The 25391-nt window shown below is 38.4% G+C and overlaps 1 protein-coding gene across 11 annotated transcripts in view; it reads left to right on the forward strand.

Moving 5' to 3' along the window:
• The window catches only part of Lmntd1 (lamin tail domain containing 1), a 383372-nt gene that overhangs the window by 230473 nt on the left and 127508 nt on the right, over nucleotides 1-25391 (forward strand). For 9 of the 11 annotated variants that reach the window (XM_071610054.1, XM_071610064.1, XM_071610059.1 and 6 more), the window contains one exon: nucleotides 17085-17185. The exons of the other annotated variants lie outside the window; for them this stretch is intronic. The gene's annotated coding sequence lies outside the window, so the exon portion shown is untranslated. The remainder of the gene's footprint in view (nucleotides 1-17084; nucleotides 17186-25391) is intronic. 11 annotated transcript variants of the gene reach the window in all.

Raw genomic sequence — 25391 nt, forward strand, 5'->3', positions numbered from 1 at the left:
ACCTTTATTTTATTCATTTACTTATAAAATGGTGCTGAGAATTGAACCCAATGCCTCACACATGCTAGGCAAACGCTCTACCACTTAGCCACAGTCTCAGCCCCAACAATCCTCTTTTAAAATATTTCAAGCCTAGGGGCTGGGGTTGGGCTCAGTGGTAGAGCGCTTGCCTAGTACGTGTGAGGCACTGGTGTTCGATCCTCAGCACCACATAAAAACAAATAAAATAAAGGTCTAAAAAATTTTGCAAGCCTATCTCTCACTAGATTATAAGCACCTTGAGGTTTTCCTCCTGGTGTGGTGACTTGTTCTTAATGATTCACAAAATCTATATGCTGTGCGGTGTAAAAGCAAAGGTTTGGAAGCAAGGGGGAGCTGATTTGGTAACTCAGATTAACTACTTCTGTAAGACATGAACTCCATTTATTCATGTGCAAAATGGAAATAATGGAGTTATTGTGAGAATTAAATGAGATGAAGCTATGAAGTTTTTTAGCACAGCACCTGACACAGAACAGGCCTGCAATAAGTTGTTACTTTTTGAGTGAATTATTTTAAACCATTGTTAAGAACTACCTCTTTAAGCTAGAAGTAAAATTAAACATAGAGCCATAAAAGACCTGAAAGGGTTTAGGTCAAACCCTAGAGCTGAGGACAGTGAGGTCCAGTCACACTAGAACTCTAATATCCACTCGGGTCTCTGATGACATTAGATAGAGGGAGAGATCCTCCCTCCCACCCTGTCCTCTTTCTATATTTTATTCATTTTTTGTTAACCATCTGTTATAGTGTCTTTGATACAGAGCAAGAAAGTTGTGTGCTTCCACTTTTGCTGCAAGTTCTGCTATAGCAGTGGTTCTCAAAATGAAGACCCTGGACCAGCAGTAGCAGCATCCCTTGCTGTGATGGTTCATTGGTTGTGTCAACTTGACTGGACCACAGGGTGCCCAGACATTTGGCTAAATGTCATTCCAAGTGCATCTGAGAGGTGTCTGCATGAGATTAGCATGAATGAGAAAAGCCAGGGCATCTTCCCCAATGAAGATGGGCCCCATCCAGACACCTGAAGACTGACTAGAACAAAATGCTGAGGGATTACTCCTGCCTGACTGCTTGAACTGGACATGCCTCATTTTCCTGCTTCCAGACTGACACTACAAAGGCAGGTAGCACCTCTTCCTAAGTCTCACACATGCCAGCCTTCAGAGCAGAGCTTATGCCATTGTCTATACTCGTTCTGAGGACTTTGAACTTGAGCTGGACTACACCATCTGCTCTTCTATGTCTTCAGTTTGCTGACTGCAAAACTTGGGACATCTCAGCCTCCAAAATCATTTGAGCCATTTCCTTATAACAAATCTTTTTGGTACAATCTGTGTCTATATCTTTATAGCTCCTATAGCTGTTTCTCTAAAGAACCCTAATACACTTGGAAACTCAGTTCAAATTTCCCCTGAGAGTGAGGCCCAGAAATCTGTGCTGTGACAAGCCTCCAGATGATTCTGAGGCCCACTAAGGCCTGAGAGCTACTACACATGAGAAACATGTCCTTGATTGACATCATCAGGGAGGAATGCGGTACTTTAACATCAACAGTTACACTCCTGAGTCCCAGTTTATTTTTGGATATCACAAATGAATGTTGTCACCTTGAACTAGCCCATTTTGCCAGCACACCTTTCCTACAGTAATAAGCATAAGGCACCGGTTGTGCGATGTCTTAATGAGCTTAGTGCATGTAAATATGAAAGTAAATATGCTGGATATTTGTTATTGTTGCTTAATATATTCTAAAGACTGGCTAAACAGGTAAGAAAGCTCTCCTCACACTCCTCAAGGATTCTTATTACCTTACTTTTGGTGTGTGATGGGCCTTATCTAAGGACAGCTAGCCGTAGGGACAAAGAGACATTTTATACTGCCTGTGTTTCACAGAGGCTGCGGAGCGCTCTCAGTTCACTCCTATGGTACCCTGTTTTATTCCTTCCCCAGGACTGAACATATGCAGGTCTGCTTTCCAGCTCTCAAAGACTGCAGGGATTCACATTCTGTGGTTCCACTGTGTCCACACTGTTGCCAGGGTTGTGCATGATTTCTGAATTTGTGGTGTATGTTTGCCGTTTTCATCAAAAGTCAGATCAGTAATGAAAACCATAAGGTTTTTATTTTTTTCCTCAAAGCAAAGCATCCAGAAAGAGGATCATTTTTTTCCTATCAGTAAGGGCACTTGAATAGATAATAAACCTTCTGTTTCAAACACATTGTACCAGTGCTTGGTCCATGTATAGTGTGCTAATAAAGGTGAGCCAGACATTAGTCAAACAGCAGTCTATACTTTAGTAAATGAAAAACAAAATGGATTATAATGTGTTTGGAACTATTAATCAAATTATCCAAACATAAATTTATTATCACTCACAAATATTCATTGAATGCTACTATGTATAAACCAATGTCCAAAGACAGGTACATGGAAACACAAACAACACAAAACAAAACACTTAAATCCCCATAATCACCACCACCAAGTATATTTGTGTAGGCTATTGTACCTAGACACACAAAAAATAGCCTTTACATACTGAATGCCTTTAGAGCCTTTTATATGTATCTTATTCATTAAGTCTTCTCAACATCACTATGAGGCAAGCATTATTGTCACTATTTTACAATAATAAAGTGATATACAGAGATATTATTTAATTTGCTTAAAATCACTCATTTTGTGAAAGGAAGATCCAGATGTTAAAGCTATTTCCAAATCCAGGCATTATAGGCTCTTCTCAGTGCTTTTAGTTTGGGGGTAAGTAGGAAATCAGAACACATGCAATTAAAAACCTCAGTAATAATGCAACTCTGCAAATACCAAGAGACAAAGAAGGGATTCAGAGGAAATGTTAAGAAACAGAAATGGATACAGGCACTGTTCTACCAAGAGCTAGCCAGGAAAAACTTCAGAAACCACACCAGGTATTTTAATGAAGAGTTTGGTTGAATGGGTACCATTGGGCTAAAAAGGCAGGAGGGAACCCACAGGTACCTACAGCCAGCAGCTGCCACCCTGTGACTGTGGGAAGAAAGAAGTGGAGTTATTAGGATATTAGGGCTCAGAGGGGTCCTTCTGAGTTGAGAGCCTATAATTCTGAGGAGGGTCCTGAACTGGCTGGCATGGTCATTCTGAGATGGATGTAGAACCTTGTTCTGGGAAGGTGAGGGGGGCGGGGAATCTGAAAACTACAACCACTGCCACTGGAATAACTGCTGTGGGGAAAGCAATGTTGATGGTGAGCCGCTCCGTGGATCAGGAAGCAGAGGGACACGCCCCCTCTACAACTTTTGCCCTCCAGGGATTCTCATACGCCCCTTGGCAGAGCTGTCATAGATCCAGTCACAAAGCAGAAATGTCTGTTTCTGAGATGCCATTGCTCCTGGCTTTGGCCATCGTTAGCAGGGGAATAGACCACGTTGCCCCACCTTTTACTGATTAGTGCTTGAACTTGAGCAGAGTTCACACTCATACCCTCTGTTCCACTTAGTGCAGTTCTGCCAATGATCTTCACTCGTTCTGTCCTCCTTAAAGACTCTGGATGGTTGTGTCTGCCAGGTTTTCCACCAGAACTTGGGGACTACTAGTGTGCAAGTCCTCTGACTTAATTAGCTCTTTTAAATTTTAATTCCTAGTTGCTCTGAACACATAACTCTTCTTTCTTTTTAAATTTATTTATTTTTTAAAAAATATTTTTTGTAGCTGTAGATGGATACAATACCTTTATTTTATTTATTTATCTTTATATGGTGCTGAGGATTGAACCCAGGGCCTCACACGTGCTAGGCAAGTGCTGTACCACTGAGCTACAACCCCAGCCCCAACACATAACCCTTCTAATAGAATAAATTTCACCTCCATTTGGTATATCTTCCTAATATTCATCTCTATTTATAGTGAAAACCTCATCTGTTTTCATTTTTTTTCTTTTTCTATATTATTATTTTCTACTCAGATGAAGTTAGGACTTCAAATAGAAAATGGTTATAGCGGAAAAAAAAAAAGTCCTCAAGTGAAATAAATCAGTGGTCACAAGATTTCAAAGCAGTGGTGGTCCAAGATCAAGTTTTCTCTAGTGAGAAATAAAGACAATATTAAGAACTATGAGAGGCAACAAGGTATCATGGATAAGGGAAAAGGCTCTGTGTTTATCAAGAAGTTACTGAACCTCTCTCTTTACTCCAGTTTTCTCATCCACAGTACAGTGGTAATTATAGCTGTTCCATATGGAATTAGCAGCTTCAATCAGTTAGTTATTTATAAGCACATAGGATAGTAAGTAAGTGCCCAGAATATCATTTTGGGGCAACTTAAGGATGCAAACTGCTTTCATGGGAAGGACAACCTATATTCAGGGATGACACTGTTCCTATTTTTTTTTTTTTATTTGAAAATGCTTTCTGGATGAAATGGCATTTACTATACAATTAAATCTAAATATCTTAGAACACTGCTACAAAACATTCCTATATAAAGAAATGAACTAAAGCCAAACAAGAGTGTTCTTAGGGCTTTTGAGCTTATAAGGTGTGAATATACTCATTTAGGAAAGATACACTGGGGGTGTGCCATTCTCCAGACCATGAGCCCAGGCTGGAAGTACCATGATAAGCCAGATAGACTTCAGATGTGGCTCCTGTCCTCAGAAGACAGGAGGGCTTTCCTCATAGCTTCCCTCGTCTGAACCTCATGATCCTGGAAAAGGGTATGACTACTATCATCTCCATTTTGAAGAGAAAACTAAAGGCTCATGGGGAAAATGACATTCTTTGCATCACCCAGCAGACAACAATGTGGGTTCTTTTCCCTATGACCGAGTGATACACTCCACGTAGACCTAGTCCTTCTCCCCGGACTTTCATAAAGAAGGCCTGTTTGAAAGGGTGGCGACGTGCATAAAGATTCACTTTTCTGGAACATATCTAGACCGTAAAGCAAGACTAGGTATTTGGGAGTTTCACCCAAACAGAACACTTGGCTCAGGAATTTAACAGTCATGCCGGTAACCCTCTCATCTGCTCCTCTACTGGCAGAGTGGAGGGTGTGAACCATATCTTTATTGCCTCTGACCTCTTCTTCCCACCCCCACCTTTTACCCTCTTATCCCCCAAGGGGAGGCTTTACTATGCCAAGACCCATTGTGGATCTCAAAGAAGATGTTTTTTGTTATTTATTTGAAGTAGTGTCTGCTGAGGGGTCATTCGATAAATTTAAAATGACAACAATGTTAGGTCAACAAGGAAAGGACCTGTGAAATGATAGGCAGTAGGGTCCAGGATTTTACATATATATACACCACTCCTCAACTCAGCCCTCATTAGTCTGCTTTTAGTTTTAGCCCTGTTCCATTAATCTCTTGTGAAACGGTAGCCACAAGCATGAGATCATCAGCGAACTTTTGAGTTTGTATTGCAGGTGCCTTTTATACCTGATCTCATAAAACCTTACAATACTCCTAACAGGTAGGTACCTGCTATAAAAAAGCCAGACATGAACTCTACAAGGTATTGATAACATTATTCCTCCAAAGGCGCATTTGGGAAATAGGCAGTGTACTTGATTCCTTTGCAAATAATCAGTTTTGAGTGAATGGAGGGTGCCCAAGTGCCCAGTTTTACCCAGAACCCATTCAGCTTTAGCGATCAAAGTCCTGCAAACTGAGATGATTTGTTACCTTTAGAAAATGAGTTGGTCTATCTTATTGATCTCTATGTATACTTAGCAATTTAAGAGTCTGAGAAGTCCTGCTGAATATGAAAAAAACAAACAAACAAACAAGCAACCAAATAACCGATCCTCTTTTTTTTCAGCTTAAGCTAGCATTTGAGCTTGTGTTCATTCCTGGTTTAAGCATGTAAAACCCATGCTGTAGAATGGAGATAAGGGCATCGTGGTCCCTGTGTTCAGAACAATGAGAGGACCAGGATGACAACTGGACTTGGGTAGAAGACATATCCTTGGAACCAGGGTCATTGAGACAGAAAGACCTGCTTAAACCTAGAAGGCAGTGGTAATGATAGTTTTGGAAATGAAGGTGTCACAGAAGTAATAGAAAACATTCTTTAAAAGGTTCTCTGTTCCTAAGACAGAGGAGATTCTCTAAAAGGGTTCTGTAGTTGGAAATACTAGACAGCTATAGTGTGCTAAGTTGGTAGGTAGAATCTGCAATTAAAAAGAGGATCATCAGGTTATAATTTTATATATAGTATAATTTAGTCCTTTTGGTTTTGTAGATTGAGACCAATGAGAGAGATGGAATCATTTTCCTGGGGTGACAAAGCATAACAGTTTGCAGGACTTTCAGTGCTAAAATTGGATGTATCACAGGCAAACTTGAATAGATGGTCTTAGTGCACTTACTAAAAGTTATTTATTTGCAAAACATTTTACTAATATTCAGATACCACATCCATGGGATATCAACACAATTTTCAAGTTAATTTGATACATCAAAAGGAGTTCATTACACAGGTAATTGATGGCATAGTTCTGATGTAGAGTGAAGCATTCTTGGGTATTAGATGTTAATGGATGATTTGGGAACTATTAGCGACATAAAATTTTTATTGTTAGAGCAGTGGGCTATGTAATTAATCTCATAGTAGGCCCTTTAATAATGTTGCCCTGCCCTAAGGCGATCTTAGCTAATTCTAGGGCAGATAAGACAGGCCCACCTTGAAAGCAGAAAGCACTCACACTCCAGGTTGTAGCTGCCTTCTGCATGTGATCAGCCACACAGTCCATGAGGTAACTTTGGAAAGATCAACAGCTTGCATATAGCCGGTCTATGTAAGGATAGTAGGGGCCTTGGTGTCACACTGGAACACAGGGCAAATTTTACTTCTTACTAGAAATAGCAAGAGTAATAGAAGGCCAGATCTCAAAGGCAAGGCATGTGTAAGAGGCCCATTGTCTGGAACCTTGATGTAGCTCAGACAAGGTTTTACCAAAATCATATAAGCCAATGGATCACTTTCTAGGACATTTAGTATTAAACTTTTCCTGACAGTAAAGGCATCAAGGGCCCTGGACCCTTTAAATATTTCCTGTCTGGGAAGGGTAGGGTCTTACATACAGCTGAGAAAATCATCAAAACCAGTTGGGGAAGACAAGAAAAAGAAGAAATAGGGTCCACTAATTGCTGGGCACAATAACTGTTTATACAGTTCCTGAAAACCTTGGGATTTCTGAGACCAATTCTGGAGTCATAGGAGTCTTCTTCCCACTCAGTTTTGTGAGCTATATAAGAGGAGTATCCATAAAATGTACTGACACACATCATCCCCTTCAGCTTCCCATCAAAGCTCTGCCAGAGAACAAATGCTTGGTGAAGGTGGGATTCCTCATGGTGACTGCAGAATTTGGGCACACAGCTCCAAGTAACCTGACAAGATGAGGGCAGATGTCAAGTGGTAGACTTATCCTTAAGAAGGAGGAAATAAAGAGACTTGGCAAATCTGTCCACCTATTCCTTGTCAAGTAGGACCTCTTTTACATAGAAGATAGCAGTCTGTTTATCTTCCAGTTAGCAAAAAAGGAAGATCTATCTGCTTTTGGAAATTTCAATGTTGACGCTTATAGTCCTGCATGTCTTCTAAACTGACATAAAAATGTCTGATTTGAAGTAGATGGTGTCAAAGAGTGATGCTAAAAGTATGCCACCACACTTCAAAACCTTGCAAGATAAAAGTCCCTGTTAAAATATCATATTTAATTTTTTAAAAAAACAAGGGCATCTTACAGAGTGTTTCAAATGACTGGAGAGGAATTGGAGAGATTAATCACTTTATAAGCACCCATTAATGTGCTTGATGTCTTATCTGACAATCAATTTTTAAAAAGGAATAAAAATTTCTGGAATTTACATTGCTGTGCTTCATCCAGTGACTATTTATTATTCCTTGACTTAACCACTTGCTGATTTATATCCTTAAAACAAAGTGCTTGCAAATGTTTCTTTTATTTGAGAATCGAGTTGCAGATTTAATATTCTGCAATCAGTTCTTTGAAAGGGAAGATCTAGAAACAAAGAAATGGTATAAGTTTCTAGAAATGATTGTGCAGATTAAGTTCTAAGGGTGATGTCTTTGGGTCTAAACTTCTTGCAGATCTCCTTTCACCCCAGCTTACCCTGTTATTTATAAGTCCTGCCTGAAATCACTTTTTACTACCTCTCTAATGTGAATAGTCCCAGGGCTTTCCTCTCTCTTTGGCTCTCTTAATATACTTTCTCTGGACCCTTTCCTTGAAGCCATTACTTCAACTGACATCTCTAAATCGAGGACACTAAACCTGCAACTCTACCTCAATGCTATGATTTGGATGTATCTCCCAAAAGTTCTTGTGTTGGATTCCTACATGCTTATGTTAATGGTTAGGGAGGTGGGGCCCCTGGGGGCTAATTGGGATTAGGTGAGGTCACGGGGTGATACTCCCATGAGGCATTTATAGGAAGAAGAGACCTGAGCCAGAATACTTGTTCTATTTCACCATATGCTGTCCTCCATGTTACAATACAGCAAGAAGGCCCTCACCAGATGCTGAGCAGAGGCTAGGACCTTGTTCTTGTACTTCTCGTACTTCCCAGCTTCCAGATCTATGAGGCCAATGAGCCTCTATTCTTCATAAGAACTGTCTTGAGTATGATTTTATAGAAACATAAAATGACCAGGATACCCACATTCTTTCTCTAAAACTCTCAATTACCTTCTTGATACCTCGGAAGAGTTTCATAGGCACCTCAAACAAAGGATGAACTGGTCATTATCTGTTCCCTTTTTATCCTTGATTTCAGGATATGGTACCACTGACTGTTGGCTGGCCAGGTCAGCTATGTGTGAACTGCACTTCACTTGCCTGCACAATAGTACTTCTCACAGTCACAGTGAGTGTCTCAGAAGAGGTCCGGACACATACCTTCCTATGAGGTATGGCCCCAGGCCCTCCTCACATTGGGTAGTTCCCCTAATGCTCCAGTGCTCTTACATTGCTAAAGCACCCTCAGGATCATGACATCTTAGAGAGGGGCCAAAGTGAGCTCCCCAGTCCTCTTTTCTCTCTTCTCTAGATATGAGTTCATGAGGCTGAGCCAAGATGATTCTACATACTGTTCCCAAACTACACTCAGGATTATTGCAATCTTAACTGCAAATGTATTTCTTCATTATGCTGGTCCTTCTGAATTCTACAAAAGCTGCTTCTGACTATCACTTTTGCACACACATCCAGAATACCCAAACCCTGTTGGGACATCCAAGGCTGGAATGTCAGTCATCTATGCAGACAAATGACGTATGCACCTTGAGGTTCTAGACAACTCCTGAATGTCTTTGTTTACCTTGTGTGGGTTCTGATTTCAGAGGTTATTTACCTGTGGAATAACAGCAGTCATGTATGCCTTCTTTTTGAGGAGTGCTCTGGCATGTGCAAAGAGAAATCAGAAAGAGGCTCCCTTTCTATTAACCATGGGAAGTAAACATGCTGTTGAGATGTGATTCTTCAGTGGCCTCTGTCTGCTGGAAGAGAGAATTATGAACACTTAATTTGTGTGATGTAGTCTCTGCGTTTCTGCTGAACAAGAGCTGTCACCTACCCAATGAAAATGTGAAGGACATCTACTGTATGTATTGTGTAGAGATCTCACACGGAGTCATTGCTGGATTTCAACCAATTTTCAAGGGATTTGTTTTCTTCAGTGAGCATTTTGCCACTATCATGAAATGTCAGGTCTGCATATCTCATCTGACATTTTTCTATGGAAGTTAAATTAAATTTTGTAGAAATTTATGGCTCATTTCAGAGAGAGAGTCTGCCCTTTTGGAGTAACTAGAATATATCATTTTCAATGGCTCAGTTATTTCACAGCTATATGTAGAAAATTTGACTTAGAAAATTTTCTAATTAAATGAATGAAACAACTGACTAAATAACTAACTAAATTTTGACTTTCCTCTGACAACCTCATTTGAATCACAGTACTTTCAGAAATGATTTGGTCTTGTTTGTTTGTTTGTTTTTTGTCTACTCCTTGTATCAAATTTAGGAAGCAATATCAGCATTTTTCTTACATTCTATGACTTCCCTGTCTTTATCTCAATAATCTCTCTTCCTTTTGTAATCCACGACATCTGATTATATGGCACCATCTGCCCTGATCTCAACTCTACCTTGTTGGTCATTCTTTATATCTGGGTTTCTGAGGAATCAGGAGAAGGCCTGTGTGCCCACAGAATAGAGATTGGGGCAGAGTGTGTCTGGTGAGTCTGGAGATATTGCAGGGGCCAGATCATGAGAAACTGGTGATCTGGGATGAGAATTTTTGTTTTATCCTAAAAGAAATCAGAAGCTTTTCAAGGGTTTTCCAAGATTGAAATTATAACTGATGTGTTTTTTTTAGAGAAAACACTCCAACTGCAGTACAAAGAATGAAACTGAGTGGAGCAGAAACAGACATGAGGGAATTGTTAGAGGCCAAGTCAGTAGTCAGGGCAAAAGGATGATGGTGACTTTCACAAAGACAGTGACAGCAAAGGTAGTGTCAGGAGAAGAAATGGCTGGAACTTGGAGATTGTTTAGATGAGGGTTCATAGAATTCAGAGATGAATCTAGGGTGACTCCAAGGTGTTTGCAACAGAAGGTATGGTGGTGTAGTTGCCTCTGACAGTCAACATAAGGAGAAGAGTGGACTTTTGTGGGAATGAGGCACAAAAGGGAATGAGACTCCCCTTTGAGTCTTACCTATCTGGCAAGTTCTAGCTGCTGTGCTATCCCTAGACAGTTAAGTGTGCAGAGGAAGATAATATAGTGACTGGCTCTACTACACATGCATACCTGGTTATTACTTCCAGTTACTGGAATTTTTTTTTAAGAGATGGGCTCTTACTATGTTGTCCAGGTTGGCACCAAACTCCTGGGCTCAAGTGATTCCCCTTGCCTCAGGCCCTCACAGAGTTAGGACTTACAGGTGTGTGCCACTCTGCCTGGATTACTTGGGAATTTTTTTTTTTACCAATTTCAAGTTCAATCCTATTCTATTTTTTTATATTAAGTTATTTAAACTATTTTCATTCTTTCCATTTTTCCAGTCCTATCTTTCTGCCTCAGTTTTAGCCAATTATCTTGTCTCCTAGTTTACTAAAAAAATATAGAGGCCAAATAATGCAATTTTTTTCCTCACATTCTCTTACCTCCACTTCAAAGTTTTTCTAAATCTTCAATTGTTCTCTTTTCTGTCTCAATGGGGAAAATATCTCAGTCCCTTTCCCATGCTGTCTTTTCCACTTACATAACTAATATTATTCCAATCCAGGTTTTCTGTCACATTGTTTCATAGATTTCCCTAATCTCTTATCTCATGTTAAGGAAAATAAGGTTTATTTGTTTATTTTTTCCTAGATCCAGTAATTATATATCCAATGTAGAAAATTTGGAAGGCACAGAAAGAAACAAAGATGAAAACAAAAATCACCTACAACTTTATGTTAGAGAGAGAGCCCATTTTTAATTAAAAACATCTTTTTCCACTGGTTCTCTTCCCTTTGATTGAAAACATGCTCAGGTCTCCTCTGTTCTAAAGAAGACTCCCTTCAGCCTTGCTTCCCTTTTAAAAGATTATGGAGCTCTGTCACAGGCACCCCAGTCTGAGCATTAATGGTGAGCACCTGGGATGAAAAAAGATGCCCCAAGCTTGGGAGGCTAAGCCAGTCAATGAGAAAAACACACAGGAAAACTCACCTCATCACCTACACCTGTACCTGTATTTCCTAGACACACTCCTCCTACCTCAGTAGCCCAGCTGATTCCTTTGGCATCTTGGATTTTTGCTTCACATAGGATTGATGCCTTTCCAATCTGCTGTGTCCTTTCTCCTTTCTGCCCATTTTCACCCATTCTCGTGACTCCATTTAACATTTCTTTGTGGATGCCTTTAAATTGATTTTGCTATCCGAGACTTCTCACTGGAAGCCAAAATAATATTTCCATCTGCCTTCTTGACATCCCAACATGGGTGTCACACAAGGAAACTCAACACATCCCAAATGAACTATTTTTATTTTTTGTCAAATCTATTACTTCTCATGTGCTTCCTACTTCAGTGAGCGGGATCATCTTTTTTACCCAAAGTAAGAAATAAAGAGTCATCTTTGACACTTCACCAAATGCCACTGATTTCATAGCATATTAATTACCTATTTGTGTCATACACATTGCTAAGTACATAAAACCCATCTTCCCAATGACTCTTTTTAACTACATACCACATTATTCTATTTTACAAATAAGAAAACAGAAACTTCACAGCTAAGTGACTGAGGTCAGCATTTGAACTCAAGCCTATTTATTTTCAAAGCTAGTGTCTTCATATATTTTTTCAATGTCTCCTCTCCTCTCTCTTTCCCACTGCTGCTGCTCTAGCTCAGGTCATTATAGAGGAAGCTTGGCTAGTCACTTCCCAGTTACTCAAATCACTTCATTAGCTACACTCTCCAGTTCCCTTTTACACTAATCACCAGGGCGAGTGGTAGGATGGGCTTTTCTGGATGCATCAATTTAGTGGATGTACCAAGAAACATTTGTATTTTGTTTATGAATCAGGCTGTGCAGTTGTGCTTTTTATTGTTACAATACTTAATTAAAGATTACATAAACCAATGAATATGAGTGTGAAAGAGAGCTATTCCTGTGAAAATTAAGTTAAATATTTTGGAAAGACTCCAAAAGAGTAAGTGGCTGAAAATATTATACTCTAAATAAGTAATGAGAAAGATGAACCAAAATGATTGGGGAAAAATTATAAAAATGTCTTGGGCTGGGGATGTGGCTCAAGCGGTAGCACGCTTGCCTGGCATGCGCTGGGTTCGATCCTCAGCACCACATAAAAATAAGATAAAGATGTTGTGTCCACCGAAAACTAAAAAATAAATATTAAAAAAATTCTCTCTCTCTCTCTCTTTAAAAAAATGTCTTAAAGATTTGCACTCTACCTTTCATTTCATTTCAAAGAATCAGAAACATGAGCATAGTTTATACAAGAAAAATGGTACTAAACTCCAGTTATATTAAAAAAAAGGAATTAGTACTCTTATCATACAATCAGTGTGTGAATATGCTATGTATGTCTTAAGTTAAAATATAATGCCTAATATAAGTGCTTACATTTTTAATCATTGATTGAGCAACCTTTAAAAATGACCAAATTTTAGTTTCTGATTCACTGAATGAGAGACCATCCACTGTACCTCCCATAAGCAGCCCCTTTTATGGGACCACTTAGTCTTCTGCCATCATTTTTTCACTCAGTTAATGAATGTATTTTGGAGCCAACTGTCTAGACCACATTACCAGCATTACTGCATTAAAACTCATATCTATCCCTACCACTCCTCTGTTCACAAAAACTCAGTTGCTCCTACTGTGTAGAGAATGAAGCTGAAAGTACTTAGAATGTTAAAGACCTGCATGATCTGACTCCCACCCACAGTTTTACCCTCAGCTCTCAGATTACACTAAGAGTACTCCATATTCACTAAACTTCTGTCATCCACACATTGGGTGTTGCCCAAACATACTGTGCCCTTTTGCATTCATTCAGAGTGCCTGGGTGAACTCTGTAACTCTCATAATTATGCTCATTATTGAAACAGTCATTTATAGTGGGAAATATACCACACATAGAAATTATATCTTACAGAAAATGCTGAAAGCACTTGACTAAATTTAACTGAATAAATTTCAAGTAGTAATGTCAAGAGTCTCGCACAATATATAGTCTGGAGTCAGCATGAGGGAGAACTGATTTAGATTTTCTCTATACTTAAGATAACTTAGTGGTAAAGGAGTAAAAGTCTGCATAAAGAGGAGAACTTGACTGCTGTTATCCAGTTATTCACTCAGGAAGAGTAGATAGCACTAAGTTCCTGGATGACAGTGTACTGCTGTGTGACTGTCCTTAGTCTTCTGTTGGTTTTATTCACATTCTTTCCTTGGAAGGTCTTACACCTGTTAATTGCCTTAGCTTCCACTACTGCGTAGAATTCTTCAGAGGTCCAGAGTGCTTCTGTTTACCATATTCTTCTCTGTTTATTTGCTTTTGTAGATTTTCACTTGGCAAAACACCATCTGACATATGGTTTTAAAATTGAACTTCCCCACCAAACTCACTTTCCTCCACCTTCTGTCTGTGGGACTGCCATCTCCAAGGTATTGGAATTATCCACAGCTCTTTGGGGTCTGTTTTGTTCTTCTTTAGCCCACCACTAATTGCCAGTTATTTCTTCCTATAGATTGAATATTTAAGGGCTTTGAAAACTAAAAGAATTTTCTCCATTATAGTGAAACTTCTGGAAATATTTGTCTACATTCTCTGTGTTCCCTTTGCCTTCTGTTCACTTCTCAACAGAAAGCCATATGGCTTCTGACCCTTTAATTTTGTTGAAGCTGTTCTCATCAAGGCTGCCAATTACTTCCTTAATGCTAAATTGAATAGACCCATTCAACTTGTCAACCTAACTTTTGGAAATGTTGATCTTCATAGCAATTTTCAAAAGCTAGTGTCTCATATATTTTTTCAATGTCTCCTCTCCTCTCTCTTTCCCACTGCTACTGCTCTAGCTCAGGTCATTATAGAGGAAGCTCGGCTAGTCACTTCCCTATTGACATAATTCTTTCCTCATCTTCCATGAACCTCTCAGTCTCCTCCATCACACTATTCTTTATACGCTCCTTTTTTCGACTTTTAAAAAATGCATCTGTTCTTCAAGAGTTCTGATTCTTCTTGTCTCCTCCCTCCACACGCTCCCCTGAATGATCCCATCACTTCCTCTGGCCTTCATTACCACCTCCACGTCAATGACTTGTCTCCAGCTCTGTCTTCTACCTGAGTTCTCAAGATGCTCACATCCAACTGCCTCTGCACATCTCCTCTAGGATATTGCATTGACTCATGGACTTCAGACTTCCTGAAACTGAATTTACAAAAATGCTTCTCTTCCTCCTTTCCCTATTTTGGTTAATGGTACTATCCTGTATCCATTTGTTCAAGCCTAAAACACAGACATCAGTCTTGAGTCCTATGCTCTTCCAATCAATATCAAACAAACTTTTGAAAGATTTCTTAAATCACCCACTATCTCCATCCTTCCTGCATCACTGAGGTTGAATCTCTGAAATATTTCCCATAGATTTCAACAACAACTTCTGTATGGGCTCCCTGACTCCAGGCTGGTCCCTCTCCAATCTGTTTTTCCAGGTTGCAGAAAATTACTTCTTTTTAAACATGCAAATTTAATCACATCTCTTCCCAACTTTCCTGCTAATGTCTTCTCTCAGTATGAATTCTAATCTTCCTCACACGTTTCTGGGGCCTCTGTGATCAGCACACGGCCACTCTTTGCCACTTTGGCACTCTGCTGCGGTGCTTTTTAATGTTGCCATACTGCTCCAACTCTCCACCTGTGTGCTGTGGTCACCTCCACAAATCTGTTCCTCTCTGTTTACCATATCCACAGCCTTCCCCAGAGATTTATTCATTTATCATACATTTGGCACACTTAAATGATCCAGACATTGTTCCAATTCCTCAAGCCATAACAGGAAGCAAGGTTGGCCCACCACTGAACGCTTAAGGTTGGGGTCTGCTGGTAGTCAGACAAGCATACTTAGGCCATTGCCAACTTTTGTGATGAGGAGACACAGCTCCAAGAGCCCAATGACAGTACCTTACTCAAGTAACAGCAGAAGGTTTCCTGAGGGTAGTGTTATTTAGTGTTAGGTCTGAGACAAAGAGGTAGAAGGTAAGTAGCCAATTTAGCATCTTCACAATGTAAATCATTCTTTTCACTTCAATGTTTTCACTTTCCTCCTCACTGTTTGTAACTCTTGTCCTTCCTATCCCACTATCTCCATTCCTTAATTAATTTCTTTGGCTGATTCTTATTGTTCCCCTTCCTGGAAGTTAGCTATTTTTTCCTTCATTGGCAGCAACCATTGTCATATAAGTTCTCCCAGGACTGCAGCAAACCTGCCAGTTCCCCTTCTCCAGATCTCTCCTCAAGGTGAAAATGAAGAGACCTCCATCTCTGATAACAGCCGCAGCATCTTTCATCTTTTGGACAAAGTTGTCAACTAGTTTATAGATAATTAGGGTCATACCCGAATGTTTCTTTTTTTTTTATTATTCTTCTGTTCAGCACATTTTCCACATGTCCATTTGTCTTTTGTCTACAACATATTGTCCAAAACCTCTATCTGAGGAATAGACAAGCCATAACATCTTTTCATTATGCAGAGAAATACAACACAGGTCAAATTTAAGAGGCCCTCCATCATGGCTTTTAGATTACTGTCAAAATCAAGCTCACTGGAATACTGTGGTGGTGAGCATGCTGGGCTTTGTTGAGTTTTAGTCTGAGCCATAACAATATCTTTTATATATGGTAAAAATTAATAATCAATTAATCCTACCTCACAAATATCTCACCTTTCTACTTTTAAAGAGACATGTGTTAAAAATTTGGTATTCAGAAGTCTGAGGCTGGTGTATGATAACTTTGAGGCCAGCCTCAACAACTTAGTGAGATCTTTTCCTCTCTCCCCCCAAAAAGGTGATTGGGGCCTGGTGATGTATGTCAGTGGTAGAATACTCCTAAGTACTCCTGAGTTCAGTCACCAGTACCAAAACAAACAACCAAAAATATTTGGTTCACTTACAACTTGTTATTTTATCTGGCTCTTCCACTCAAGTAGTCCCCATTTTAAAAGGTTTTAATCAATGAGAAATATCCTAGAATACACTTGCAGTCACACAGCCAACATCTTCCCCAGGGCAAAGGAGAATGTGGTCCTAACTGTTATTGGAGAGTGCCTGAAGATGACTCTTCCTCACATGGGAAGGCTCATTATTTTCACTGATCACTACAGCCTAAAGATTGGACTGCAGTGCTGGTGCTTATAAAGATAAAGAAGCTAATTATTTCATTTCATTCTTTTGTTGGAACATTTTCCTACCCACTTGCAAATAATCTTCTCTTTCCTTTAACAGCTCCTCTTTGAAGAGATCAAAAATAGCACATTCATCAAAAGCACTGCAGTCAGAGCCCAGAGGAGAGGACGCAAGACTGGGACCAGGGGGCCAGGCTAGAGGTCAGTGTCCACAGTTTCTGGGTAATTGGCCTCCCAGGCTGTCCAAAGGGAGCCCTTAACTAAGGCAGATGGAGACTTCCATTTAATTCTTTGTATGTAAAAAAATAATAATATGTAATTATTTCACCCATAATGGCAGTCATGTTTCTGTAACAATGGCTGGATTCAGGGCATCGTGAATCATCATTGTGAGTTCTTTGCGGGAGTTTGTGAGGAGTCATTCCCTTGGTCTGAGGCAAAAGAAGAGCAATCAGAACACATGACTACTTTTTCAATTTGGGTTTCAGGGGAAAAGAAAGATGACACCTGAGTATTTTGATCACAAGCCCCTCTAGGATAATCCCAGACATAGGACATGGTACATCTGAAGTATGAAGCACTTTATCTAGTTTTGACACCCTTTAACAGAGAACCAGTCAGGAAAGACAAATCTTGGAAAGAGAAATTAATGAATATAAGATGTAATTACTTTTATATACCATCTGGCAAATCCTGATACTGCAAAATGACTAGTCAAAATTTCAAAAAAAAAAAAAAAGTCTTACCCATTCTGAGAGAATCTAGGCTTATTTATTTTTTGATATTTCTAGTATAAATTTGGAAATTTAAGAGCAGAGCTGCCAAGTATGGGGTCTGATCAAGGAGTGGGGTGGGGTAAGACCAACTCTGACTGGTGCCCTGAACACTAATCCCCATCCCCTGGCTTCCTTCAATTCATGTATATGGACTAATGGGACTATAATGGACTATCAAGAGACTATTATTCTAATATAATATTATTGGATATTAGAATATATGTCTAATATATCTTATATCTAATATCTAATATATGTCTAATATATGTCCAATAATAAGGTACTTGTTGGAAAGTATACATAGAATTATTAAAATAATGGTACACATGGATATGACTAGATGAAAAGGCAGGTTAGAATACAGAATATAATATATTAACTAATTTTGTAAAAAAAGTATTACCTAGAATTAGAAATATATACATGCAAGTATATGTATTTGTGTGTGTGTTTGTGTGTGTGTGTGTGTGTGAGAGAGAGAGAGAGAAAGAGAGAGAGAGAGGATAAATTGTGCTCATGTGCTAACAATGTTAAAAACCTTACATAGTTGATTCAGGGTTAAATAATAACAATTAACAATTGTTACTTTTAAAAGAGAGAGATTTTGCAAACTACCAACCAGAGTTAGATTTTAAAATCATTTTTTGACAAGTTGTAAAGTCTAAATAATCCAAGAACAAAGTAATATTAACTGTTTGACTTGGACAGTTCTCCAACTGAAATAACTATGGCATATGACAACATTTTCACAAGCCAAGACTATGTGTTAAAAGTGAATCATCAAATTAGAAAGGTAATTATAAAGTAATCCACTTCTGATATTGATTGCACTTAATGATCCCATTCAAAAGAGTAATACTATATTCCCCTTTACTCTAAGTGACTTGTTACTGTACTGTTTAAGGAGATAAAATATGTAAAGGTGCTATGCATTTGAGACTCTGCTGTAAATTTATAATGAAAATCAGGGAAGGGGGGGGGATGTTTATATGTGGCTTCTGTTCCAGTTAATCCTGAATACAAGAGGCAAAGGCTAATATTTATCAATTACACATTAGCTGTATCAGGCATTGTGCTCATATATTTAACATTCACACCAATCCTGGAAGGACTGGTTACTGTTCAAGAGACTACAGCTCAGAGAGACTTTCTAACTTCTCTATGGTCACAAAACTAGTAAGGTGGTGATACCAAGATTCAAAACAAAGCCTTTCTTTCTAATTAGGCCATAGTTACAGCATTCCATGATGGCATATTTTATTAATTTTCAAAATTGTCCAATCTGCCCTTTGCTATAAGATCATGCATCCCGCCTCATTGACTTTGGGCAAGGCCACGTTAGGAGCTTTGGCCATTGGAGCATGCGTGGACGTGATGAACACCATGTTTTTTCAAAGCCTGCATGGGTTTTGTCAGCTCACTTGCTCTTTCCTTTCTGCCATGTAAATGTACCAAATAGGGCATTTCAGGGATTGAGAATGTGGAGGTATGTGGGATAGAGTTGAACCTCAGCTGCTACCAACCCAAAGCTGCTAACCTGTGAAGAAGTGTGTGTTAGTTTTCTGTTGCTGTATTTTAAAATACCACAGATTTAGCAGTTGAAAGACAGCACAAACTTGTTATCTCACAGTTTCTGAAGGTCAGCTTAGGAAACAGGTTGTTTGCTCAGGAGCCTCTCTGGGCCGAAATCAAGGTTTCAGCTGCAGTTCTCTCCCAGGGTTTGGCGTTCTCTTCTGAGCTCACTGGTTGTTGGCACAAGCTATTTTCCTTGTGGCTGTAGGACAGCAGTCTCATTTTCTTGCTGTTGGTCAGGAGTTGTTCTCAGGTCTTTTAAATGTGGCCCTCTCTGTCTTCAAGCCATCAATAGCACGTTGAACTCCCCCTGGAAAATCTTTGAATGCCAGAAAACTCTCTGCTTTTGAAGGGCTGTGTGATTGGGGTAGATCCACCCACATGATCTCCCTACCAGAATATCAGCTGATCAGTACAAAATACCTTTGCCATGTAATCAACATAATCACAGGAGTAACATCAGGGGATAGAGACCAAAGGGGCCGTCTTCGAATTCTGTTTACCACAATGAAATGAATATTTAGGTTGTAAGCTACAGAGATTTGGAAGATTGGTTTTTACTGCAGTAAAACTGACCAATATAACTGATTCCCCAAAAGTGTGTGTCTCTGTGTACGTTATCAAGCATGGGAAACGGCACAAGTCCTAAGGTGCTGCTCAATGAATTCTCTCAAAACATATCTGCACAACCACCCCTTAGATTAAACAAATTAACAAAAACATATAAATAGACAATACCCAGAACATTATTAATGTCACAGCAGCCCTACCATGCCCCCTTTCAGTCATTTCCTCACTCCCAAAATAAACACTATCCTGTTTTCTAACACCATATGTTATTTTGGCCTTCTTTCGAAATCTTTTAAGTGTAATCTGGCTTCCCTTCCTGTAAGTCTCGTACCTATTGCTTGAAGTTTTGGTTTATTTTCTGTGTACTAGTCCATTATTTATACAGTCTATGTTTTGTTTCTCTATTCTATAGTTGCTGCTTTGATTACTTTCCAGTTTTCAGTTACCACAAATTATACTGACCCTACTAGTGTTTGTAAAACCCCTCTTGTCCCTCCCTCCTCCACTCTTTCTTTCATGTTTTTCTCTCTGATACCCTTGTATGTTATAGCTAGACTTCCCTCCCTCTAAAAAGCAGAATTTCAAGTTGATTATTGTAAATAATTTTCTAAATTATTCTTTTTTTTTTTTTAAATGTGGTGCTGAGGATCAAACTCAATGCCTCACATGTGCAAGGTAAGCACTCTAACGTGAGCTACGGCCCCAGCCCTCTAAATTAATCTTTAAGAAACCCTCTGTTATAGATGATTTGGAAGACACTGTGAAACAGATTCAGACCAAAGAAGCAGGGAACTACAGGAGGGGGAAGAGAGATGGGATTTTAGAACCTTGGTATATCTTAGCATAGAAACTCAGCTTAGGTGAGACAGAGTTCATTTCAGTCATTACTCTAAGCAGAGCTGTGCAGACTGGCAGAAAACAGTATAAGATTGGTGGTACCATTTGGGGGATCTGATTCAGGTTCCTCTACTTTTCCCGGCTTGATATGTCACCACTTCTCTAAGCTTCATTTCCCTTGCCTGTTACAAGGGGCAATGATAATTTTCCATTGAAATATTGAGTTTTCTTTTACTCTTTGTGCAAAGAACACAGCATCTTGCCCCAGATTGTCTTTGGACAGCATAATTCCAAAGATTAAAGATACAGAGGATCATAACTGAGATCATGAACTGAAACATCAAATACTCAGGCTCATCCACGAATTCTTCTTCTCAGTTTTGAATTTAAAAAATAAGCTAAAACATTAAAGGATTTCCTTGGTTCATCAAGTTAAGATCTTTTATATTTCAGTAACTCATTCATTCATCAAACATTTTCAGGTCATGCATTCTGAGGCACCTCGGGTAAGCCAAGATAAATAAGTCAGTTCTAGCTCTCAAGAGGTTGGAAGTCCAGCAGGGATTTCAGGCACGTTGACAAACATCATGACTATGATAAGGCTGACAACTAAATGATCAAGATGGATTTTGAAGCACAAAGCTATTAATTCTATTTAGAATTTTCAAAAATGGAGAGAAAAAGAGTAAAAGTTGACATTTTGGTTGAGTATTAAAGAATAAATAGAAATTCAGAAAGTAAGCAAACAGAGAAGGCAATTCCAGATGAAGGGACCAGATAGAATGTGTGTGGATAGATACAGTAGTGAAATTTAACTATCTTGTTTAAGGAAAAGTGAGTAGTTTTTACATATCTGGTATAAAGCATGTGGAGTGGCATAGCCACAAGGATCAACCCAATGATCTATTGATCAAGCAAAGCTTAGTTCACCTGCTGAGGTAAGGAAAAGAGGTTTCTTACAGAGCTGTCATAATGTCTAGAAGGGGGAACTTGGAGCACCTATTTTTAAGACTGAGGTCTGGGCTCAAGTGGCTCAAAGAATCTGATTGAGACTGGGCAAAGTTCATTACAGATTGTTTAGGACTGGTGGAAACAAAAAAGAACCATTCAAAACAAAACAAAACAACAACAAAAAAACCCCAAAACACAAGCAGGTGAGAATTCTTCTAAACCCATTCAGTGAAGCCAGTATTACCAAGGTATGAAAACCAGACAAAGACACTGTGACAACACCAACAAAAGAAAAAGAAAGAGAGAAATATAGACCAATATCTCTGATGAAAATAAATATAAAAATTCTCAACAAAATAATAACAAATCAAATCCATCAGAACATAAGAAAGGTTATACAACGTGCACAAATGGGATTTATCTCAGGGAGTCAAAGAAGATTCAATATATAAAAATCAATAAATATAATACATAACATCAACAGAGTGAGACAAAAACCATATGATCATCTCAGAAAAAAAGCATTTAACAAAATTCGACGTCACTCAACAAATTCAATTTAGAAAGAATGTGCCTCAACACAATAAAGGCTATATATGGTAAACTCCTACTCAATATCAGACAGAATGGAGAAAAGCTGGAAGAGTTTCTTCTAAGATCTGGAGCAAAATAAGGATGTCTACTTTCTCCACTTTTATTAAATATAGTACTGAAAATATTATCCAGGGCAATCAGATAAGTAAAGACACAAAGGGCATCCAATTAGGAAAGGAAGAAGTCAAATTATCCCTGTTTGCAGATGCCATGATCTCATATATAGAAAAAACCTAAAAACTCCACACAAAAAAACTATTAGAACCAGTAAATGAGTTCAGAAAAGTTGCAGAATACAAAAATCAACCTATAAAAATCAATAACATTTATATATATAAATTAAAAAATTTACTAAAAAAAAAGAAATTTAAACCAATTTAATTCATAATAGCTCTCTAAAATACTTAGGAGTAAATTTAACTAGAAAGTAAATTATCTCTATAATGAAAATTGCAAAACACTAATGAAACAATTGAAGAAGAGGACACCCAGAGAGAGAAAGGGCATTCCATATTCATGAATTGGAGAAATTAACATCGTTAAAATGTCCACACTGCGTAAAATTATTTACAGATTTAATGCAACCTGTATTGAAGTACCAAAGATATCTTTCACAAAAACAGAAAAGGCAATCCTAAAATTTATATGAACCACAAAGGACCCCAAATAGCCAAAGTAAGTTTTTGAGCAAAAAGAACAAAGCTAGAGGCATCACATTACCTGATCTCAAAAGGTACTACAAAGCTGTAGTAACACAACATCCTGTTTCTGGCTTTAAAAACAAACACATAGACAAATTACACCAAAGGTACAGAGAACCCAGAAACAAATCCACAGCCAGCAGACTTTCTACAAAGGTGCCAACAACAAGAAAAGACAGTCTCTTTGATAAATGGTACTGGAAAACGTAATATCCACACACAGTAGAATGAAACTAGACCCCTGTCTCTTACCATATACAAAAGTCAACTAAAGCAAGATCAAAGACTATGAAACTGTGAATCTTCTAGAAGAAAACATACGGGAAACACTTCAAAACATTGGTATAGGCAATGATTTTTTGGATAGAAATCTAAAAGTACACACAACAAGGAAAAATAGAGAAATAATAAAAAACATGACGTGATATTAAGACACAATCAACAGAGTGAAGACACAGCATGGGGAAAATAGAGGAAAATATCTCTAACTATTCATCTGCCAAAGGACTAATATTCTATAATATTTAAGGATTTCAAAAAACAGAACAGAAAAAACAAATAATCCAGTTAAAAAATGGAAAAATGATCTGAGCATACATTCCTCAAATGCCATCATACAAATGATCAAGAAGTATATAAAAAATGCTCTCATCACTAATCATCAGGGAAATGGATATCAAAGTCACAATGAGATATCATCTTACTCCAGTGAAAAATGGCTAAAAGAAAAAAAGAAACAACAAATGCTGGTAAGTGGGGAACTCTTTCTAATACATTGTTGGTGGGAATGTAATCAGTACAGCTACTATGCAAAGTGGTATGAAGATTCCTAAAAAGACTAAAAACTAGAACTACTGTGAAATCCAGCAATCCTACCATTGGATGTACATTTAAAGGAAATGAAGTCAGTATATCAAAGAGATACCTGCATGCCCATGTTTTTTGCAGCACTGTTGAGTATCCCAGATATGGAATCCACTGAGGTGTTCATAAAAAAAATTAATCGATGAAGATAACATGGTACATGTACACAATGGAATATTATTCAACTATAAAAAATGAAATCCTGTCATTTGTGACGTGTATGGAATTTGAGAACCTTACATTATGTGAAATGAATCAGGCACAGAAATACAAATACCACATGTTCTCACTCAAATGGAAGATAAAAAAGTTGATTACTTGGAAGTAGAGACTGGACTATTGGTTATTAGAGGCTAGGAAGGGAAGTAGAAGCGGGTAATAGAGGGAGGTCAGATTACGGGCACCAGAAGACAAATGGGAGGAATAAATTTTAGTGTTCTATAGTGCTGGGAGCCATTAGCCAAGTAGGTATGACAATTTCCTTGCCAGCGTACCCCATGTTGCAGTGACATTGAATGTAGGTGACCTTGCTCAAGGACCAAGGCGGATTAGGGCGTTCCCGGTTTAGGTTCCAGGTTTAAGGTTTAAGATTATTCCTGCTGGGAATAGGGCGTATCCTGCTGCCTGAGTTCCCCTTGAGTTCTCACGGGATTCAGACAGTATATTTTGGAGATAGAAGCCCAGTGGAGGTGGATTTGGGCAGAGAACGTGGATTTTGGGCAGAGAACGTGGATTTCCCCAGAACGTGATTGTAGACGGCTGGTGTGAGTTCGGGAATAAAGAGTTGCTGTTTGAATCTACAAGCTGTGTGGTGGCTCGTGATTGTGTGCCCAGCCAGACTGCGGCATTTGTGCCCAGCCAGACTGAGGCACTATAGCCCCATAAGATGACTGTAGTTTCCAATAATTTATTACATATTTTTCAAAGAACTAAAAAAAAATTAAGGTTTCCCATCACAAAGAATTTATAAATATTCAAGGGAATGGAAAGACTAATTATTCTGATTTAATTACATTGTATATTTTATCAAGTTATCATACTGTACCACATAAATATGTACAATAATTTTTTGTCAATTAAAAATTCAAAATACACTTGGGAAGGGAAGTCCAAATTATTAAATATGAGGCCTTGTTACATTCTTGTTCCAATTTGTTATGTTACGTAATCCTTTATGTATCTACATCTGACATTCTAGAGAAAGTGCAAACTCTCAGGAGCCATATGGAGCCAGTATAATCCTTACATAATATTTATAAAGTGACAAATTTTAAAGAATTTAGTTACTTTCAATGCAAATCTGGGAGTTATTTTTAAGAAACAGTATTTTATAACAATGTTCTATCTTCTGATTTTTATGTTGGAGAATTTTATATTGGGGATCTTTGAAGTACAAAACAAATTCCAAAATCTCTTTGAATGATGATACAGTGTTTTTCATGAAGTGTTTTCTAAAAATAAAATAATGATCCTGTGGTAATTATGTTAGTCACCATTCAAACTGAAGGCTTTATTTAAATCCATAACTGAGTAAACGAGTCT

The sequence above is a fragment of the Marmota flaviventris genome, chromosome 3, assembly GCF_047511675.1.
Source record: "Marmota flaviventris isolate mMarFla1 chromosome 3, mMarFla1.hap1, whole genome shotgun sequence".
In the NCBI taxonomy this organism is placed as follows: domain Eukaryota; kingdom Metazoa; phylum Chordata; class Mammalia; order Rodentia; family Sciuridae; genus Marmota; species Marmota flaviventris.